General features: G+C 25.0%; 1 pseudogene; it reads right to left on the reverse strand.

Moving 5' to 3' along the window:
• Positions 1-758: 758 nt before the first annotated feature.
• LOC111288768 (putative calcium-binding protein CML27 pseudogene) lies at positions 759-1,564 on the reverse strand (annotated as a pseudogene).
• Positions 1,565-7,366: the final 5,802 nt, after the last annotated feature.

Below are 7,366 nucleotides of genomic sequence, written 5' to 3' on the forward strand. Positions count from 1 at the left end.
CAAAACCGACTCCTGTTTCATTAAACACCTTTAACCTCTAAGGCTTCAGGCGACCAGCCACTACTCACTTAGAAAATATCATCCTTTCTACTTTATTAGACGTACCCATTCCTGACAAAGATGATAAAAAGATTAAAAAATTAAAAATTATAATATTTAACTCGATCCAAATCAATTTTTTATTTAATAATTTAAATTAAATTTAAATATTATATATATTAAATTCAGATCAAATTTTAAATAATAAATAATTAATAAATTAATTTTATATTTTTATTAGATTATATATATTTTAAATTTTTTATAAAATAAAAATAATTATTTTATATTTAAATTTATTTAAATATATTAAAATAATATAAAATAATATAAAAAATAAATTTTAAAAATCGATTAACTAAACTAAATAAATAAAATGCGATTTAAATAAAATAAATTTCAAAAATATCAACTTAAATTTAAATTAAAATTTTAAAATTTATAATATTATACTTTATAAAAAAAAAAAAAAACTGAACTAAATCCAAATTGATATTAACTCTAATATCCGGCATCTCTTGCGCTACAGCCGTTAAGAGAGTGGCATGGTCAAACCCTTTCGGATAAATAATATTCATTTATTCATCGGCTTCGGAAACGGGGCTAAGGCAAAAAACAGAAAAATTGTAGAGAAATGAATGAATCTCAAAAGAAACAAGGTACTAAAAATTCCAGGAAAAAGAAATTGACCAAAAATCGAAACAAAAACAAAGCATCGGTAATCGTAACTAAGCCAATTTTTCATTTCATTCGATGAAGTTTTGATTCCAACAAGTGCAGCAAATTCCATATATTGAAGAGATTTATTTATGAAAATAAGCTAAAGGAAACCCTAAACATTACCTTTGATCCATGTCATCAGAGTCAATCACCGTCAAAAAACTTCCAATCCTATGGCTTAGATCCGGTCATTACTAGGCATCGAAGCACTCATCATCTTCTTAAACTCCTCGAAATTAACATTCCCATCACGATCTGAATCAACCGACCTGATCATTCTAACACAATCATCAACCGAACACGTCATCCCCAACCGATTCAAAACCAGATGCAACTCGCTCGCCGAAATCAGGCCGTTCTTGTCCTGATCATACAAATCAAAGGCGTCGCGTAGCTCCGAAGCGGCGGTGACAGCGTCGGAAGATGAGCGGCAGAGTGAGGAGAATTCAGAGAGGTTGATGAAGCCGTCTTTGTCGGTGTCGATGTCTTCCATGGCACGCTTGAGTTCCTCCTCTGTGTAGTTGGACCCCATTGCTTTCAAGACATCGCCAAGTTCCGCTGCGGAGATCTTGCCATCCTTGTTGGCGTCGAATTGGTTGAACAATGTTTGGAGTTGGTCCATGTTTTCCAGGAAGACGGGGGAGGCTTCTTTCGTGGTGCCTGGTTGCGGAGTTGGGGTTGTTGTGGACATGGTTTTGAGGAATGCTTAAAGAAATGAAAATGGAAGGTGGGTGGTGTGTGACTAATTTTGGTTTCCAACTTGGGCGGTCGGCGGTGGGAGCGAAAGAGGAGGGCTGGGCGGGGGCTTTATAGCCGTGGAGGGAAAACAGAAAAACAATTACATGGAGCCTGTCAATGCTATTACTCTTCTGTCCTTTCCATTCTCGAATGATTTAACTTCCTATTTGCTCCCATGCCCTTGCCCAAAATATATAAAATAAAATATGAGGATGTAGGTTTTATATTTTATATTTTTGAATTAAATTAATTAAAATTAAAAATATTATTTTAATTTAAATTAATCAAATTAGTACAATACTCAAGATTATATTTGGGCGGGTCAAATCGTTTTCATTTTGATTAGGTTGAATTTATCTTAAATTTATATTTTTTAAATTTAATATTTAAGTTGTTTGAATTTGACATATTTAATTCAAATAATTTGAATTTAAAATATTTGTTTCAAATCATTTTGAATGTAAATTATTAAATTTTATAAATTAAATTAATTAAATTTAAAATTCAAATTATTTTTAATTCAAATTAATTTGAATTAAAATAATTTGAATTAAAATAATTTGAATTGGATAGGGTTCAATCTCAAGCTAATTGAACAAAATTTTCTCATTTGAGCCAATTTTTTTCCGGCCAAGCTTTATATGATACAATTATTTATGTAATGAAATTTTTTTAACGCTTAAAATGTAACAAAAATGATAAATGCTAGAAATAATTATTGATTATTGATAGGCAACACTAATTAATAATAACTCTTGCTAAAACTATTATTAAAATAAATCTATAATTTAAGTGTGTATGTGTGTGTGTGTATATATATATATATATATATATATATATATATATATATATGAAAGGTTATAAAGATAATGGGAGGCTGAAAAACATAAAATATGATTAAATAAAAAAATCAAGACTAGATAATGTAAAAAAGAAAAAATACTATTGGCTCGTGTTTAATATATGTATATCTCTAGTTTTGGTGGCACTAATTTCATTTTGTTTATGGTATTTGCTTATGAGTTATGTCATATATGAGTTTAATTCTATTTGACGTTTATAACATCTTGAGTGTTACAGAATTTGGATTGAGTTTTAAATTTTTAATTTGTTCATAAATTATCCGCAGGTGATGATAATTTTTTATTTTAATTAGATGTTTTCGTGTGTTATAATTATTTTTATTGATTTATTATTGATTTTTTTCAATTTTGTAAAGTTGTTATTTATTTCTTTAATTATTCTGTTTATCATATTTTTAGAGTAAAACATATGGAAAGGACTTTTAATTTTTTTTAACATAATTAAAAATAATAGTAAAGAAAAAAAGATTGAAAATATTATTAAATTTTAATTAATTAATCATTTATTTTTATTTATTATTTTCAATTACATTAATATTTTAAAAAATAAAATTACATTAATTTGATTTTAAATCATTTCAATTAACTTAATTGAAATATGTATTTAATTAAAAGTTTTAAAATTTTTAATACAAAGTAGATTGTAATATCTATAATTTAAATAGACATGTCAAATTCAAACTTAAATTTTAGAGGTGTTAATTGAGTTTGATTCAACCCTAATCGATCCATGAAGACATTTAGGGACTACTAGTGATGGACTTAAACATTTGAATTTGGGTGGCCAACTTAAAGCAGTATCAAAAGATGTGCTCAAAAATAAAATATCCCAACTAATTAATAAATTCAAAAGATAAAACTAATATTATGCCAACCAATTAGAAAAGAATTTCACTTACCCTACGCATTTATACATAAAAAAATATTTACGTGCAATACATGTGATAAATTATAACAACGATAATATAAGTAATATAAAGTAATGAATCAAAATATTGAAAATTTTAGCCAAAACTTGTAGCTATAAAAAATTATTGTCTAAATATTAAAAATAGATTTCTTGTATATAAAATGTCAAAGGTAAAGATGATATTGGATAATAAATAAATTGATATGATTTGATATTATCATATATGATTATGTCAGATTCAGATAGTTATAAATTAACAATTAATACATTCTAGATTTATTATGATTCGGATACGTTTTTGATAATATCCTTTAATTATCCTATATTTGAATTCTTTTTAAATTTTTTAATAGATATTTTTGAATATTTGAATTCATTAGTCATTTACATATTTAAAATATATAAAATTTTAATACTTGTGAAAGGTTCAAACCTTAGCAAACAATCTTTAATTGTTATTAATTAAAAATGAACTTAAATTTTAAATTTATTTTTTATTTATTTTATATTTTAAAAAATTAAGTAAATAGATAATTTATAAATTTTAATATCTAACGGATAATATTTATATAATTGAATATGAATTTAGATAATTATATTAAATTTAAATAAATAATTAAATAAATTTGAATATTGTAAAAATTAAAAAGATTGAGATACAAATATCTTTAAAATAATTATCTTTGTAATGTTACCATTTATAATAAGAGGAAAGATAAAAAAAAGTGTGGAGGTGAAAGTATGGGAATAATAACTCGGGCATACAATCATGCATTATAATGTTGCATGTACTTCCAATCCAAGAAGATTTTTTATATATAAAATTATTGGAGAGGACCACTTTCCAAAATATAATTGGTTAAGCTCAAAAGGTGGCATTAAACAAATAGAAAGAAGACAGCAGGAAGCGGCTGCAAGCCGCGTAGGATCCAAAAGCAGGCGTGTGTGATTAGGTTAGCTTATCATTTTCTGGAGTGCAAACGCGGGTTCCACACGGTTTTTACACTGCAAAAGCAGAAAAATAAAATTTCCGTACCACATAATTAATTGATGATGACGTTTGGTCAACGGTCATACTTTAACTTTTATGTATCGTTGTGTTCGCGAAAAGTAAGGTTCATTTTAAGAAAGCTATTCTCCTAAAACCACATTATTTGACGGATTTCAGGAAACAGATGATTTTTTCCGTTATGATTTAGCTTATCTGAATTTAAGATTTTTATTCTTAATTATAAGAGTATAGAATTATTTAATAAATTTTTTTATTATATTAGTTTGTGTTACATTAATAATACCTGATATATAAATATATTTAAATTAATTTTATTTATTTATTTAATATAATAAATTATGTATTTATTTAATATTTTATGTAATTAATAAAAAAATTAAAAAGTCAAACATTTTTATATATTTTATTAAGTTACATAGAAACTAATTACTATCTTAACATTGATTATTCTTATATAGAGTAAACACTATAAGAAACATGTCAAAAGCAACAAAAAAATATTGACAAAATTTTTTTCATTGTTAAAAATTATTATTAGTGATAGATTTTCAACAAACTATTGAGCAGATTTCTTAACTGAGCCAAGTTTTTTTTTATTAAATTAATATTTTTAAGTTTTTTATTTATTCTTTTATTTTATTTAATTATTTATTTGAATAAGTTTTTATTTTCAAAATTTTAAAGAAAAGTTAAAAATTAATTTTTTTGTAAAATAAAAATAATTTCCAAAAATGAGGAAAAAATTAAAGTATTAATTTTTTTTTCAAGATAAATTTCCAAGAAAATTTGAAGGAAAAGTTGAATTATCAACTTTCCCTAAAAAGAAAATATCATTTTAGAAAAAATTTTCAGAAAAAAGTTGGAATGCCTATTTTTCCTTAAATTAAATAAAATTTTTAAGAAAAAAAATTGAAATATCAAAATTTTCTCAAATAAAAATAATTTCAAAATTACAAGAAAGGGTTAAAGTATCAATTTTTTCTTAAATAAAAATCATTTTAAAAAATGAGAAAAAAGTTGAATTATCAACTTTCCTTAAAAAGAAAATATCATTTTAGAAAAATTTTTGAGGAAAAAGTTGGAATGCCTATTTTTCCTTACATTAAATAAAATTTTTAAGGAAAAAATTGAAAGATCAAAACTTTCTCAAACAAAAATAATTTCAAAATTACAAGAAAGAGTTAAAGTATCAATTTTTCCCTAAATAAAAATCATTTTAAAAATGAAGAAACAATTAAAATATCAATTTTTCCTTAAACAAAAATAATTTCAAAATTTGAGGAAAAAGTTAAAGTATTAATTTTTTCTTAAATAAAAATAATTTAAATAAATGAGGAAAAAGTTAAAATATTAAAATTTCCTCAAGATCAAAATAATTTCAAATTTTGAAGAAAAAGTTGAAATATAAAATTTTCTTTAAATAAAAAATAATTTCTAAAATTTGGGAAAATTTTCAAAGTATTAATTTTTTCTTAAATAAAAATAATTTCAAATTTTTTAGGGAGAAAGTTGAAGTATCAATATTTTCTTAAAATTAAAATTTTTCTAAGAATTTCATAAAAATATAAATGTTAAATAATATGATGATGAAATCTCTATAAGAGAAATAGTAATTTTCTTGCATACTCTTAAGGTGAGAAAATTCTCTTAATTTTTTACCAAAGTATTGGAGTCAAATAAAAATAATTTTCAATAATTAATTATCAGTAAGACTTTTTTAAAGGCCCAATCGATAATACAAAACAGCTAGTACCATCCTTTGATAGGTGTTATGAAAGTACTATAACATTTCTCATTTATAATCATATTTTTGGACCTACATAGACTAGAATCTACCTTTTTAAAAAAACTTAAGTTAAGCTTAGGACACATCTTTAAAATGGGACAGATTTAGTTAGGCAACCAATCGTATCTAAATAAACAAAAATTAGTAGCAACTCCTAAGTCTATGTCTAGCGATAGGTTCATAGATCTATACATTATGGTAATTTGATGGCTCTACTGGGAATGTCGAGAGTTAAGCTAGTAAATGATTTCATGTTATCCAAGCCTAACTTATAATGTATGAATTTTTGTTTTGTTTCTTGTATTTTATTTTTTAAATCATGTTATATAATGTTATTTATATCTATGTGTATAACATGGGCTCTATACTCGAGCTCTGTCTTTTTAAAAGGGAGTAAAAGTACCTATGCTTTTGTGATGTTTTAATGCCTCTGCAATAGCTAGCAAAATATTCTAGCTTAAATTGAACCTTTTTTGCACATAGCTTATAATGGATGAGGATTAAGGTACCTTCATAATTTATGATTGACAATAATGTATGGAATAATTTAAGAACCTTTAGATTCCAAACCCAAACCACATATAGTTAACCTTATAAGCCTAACCCATAGGTAAAGTCATGCCCTTTTTTTTTTATAGAAATAACCTAAACTTAGAACACATATCTTTTATTATATATGAGTCGTGCACTAACTTGTTTTATCCTTATCTTTTTTTATATTGGATGCTAACTCTGTTCTTGTTGGCTGCTTCATTTTCACATGAATCATATTAAAATCAATAGGAGTTGCAATTTGTTTTCTTGTAATCATTTCATGCATTCATAAATTATCATTCATGTATTATATCCATCATATCATTGCATAATATCAAAATCTTTTACTTTATCTAGGATAGCAATTTAAAAAACATGGATTATTAATTACAAGCACGATTTTAAGCCCTGGAACTCAACCAAGAAGAATTTGGACATGAACTACGAGAGGTAAAGAGATAAACTTGGCAAGCTATTGAAAATGATTGAAAATCTTGATATCCATTCTAAAAAATCTTTATCCGTTCCAACTTGTCTATGTATTGGAAAAATGTCAAGAGCTAACATTCGTTCAAGTTCTACCAATAGCCCAAGTGAAAACAAATTAGAGGGAAAGTGGATAAGACAAGGATCTCCAATTCCACATAGACACCACAAATTTGTTCACACCTACATCATTATTCCCATCCGATTAATTTTCAACCATCCTTTTCGACATTTCAAGTAAGACTTGCTCGTATTCAACCCACACAAATTGGGCTGAA

This window comes from Durio zibethinus, chromosome 17 (genome assembly GCF_047325235.1).
Source record: "Durio zibethinus cultivar Kanyao isolate XHJ-2024 chromosome 17, ASM4732523v1, whole genome shotgun sequence".
Classification (NCBI taxonomy): domain Eukaryota; kingdom Viridiplantae; phylum Streptophyta; class Magnoliopsida; order Malvales; family Malvaceae; genus Durio; species Durio zibethinus.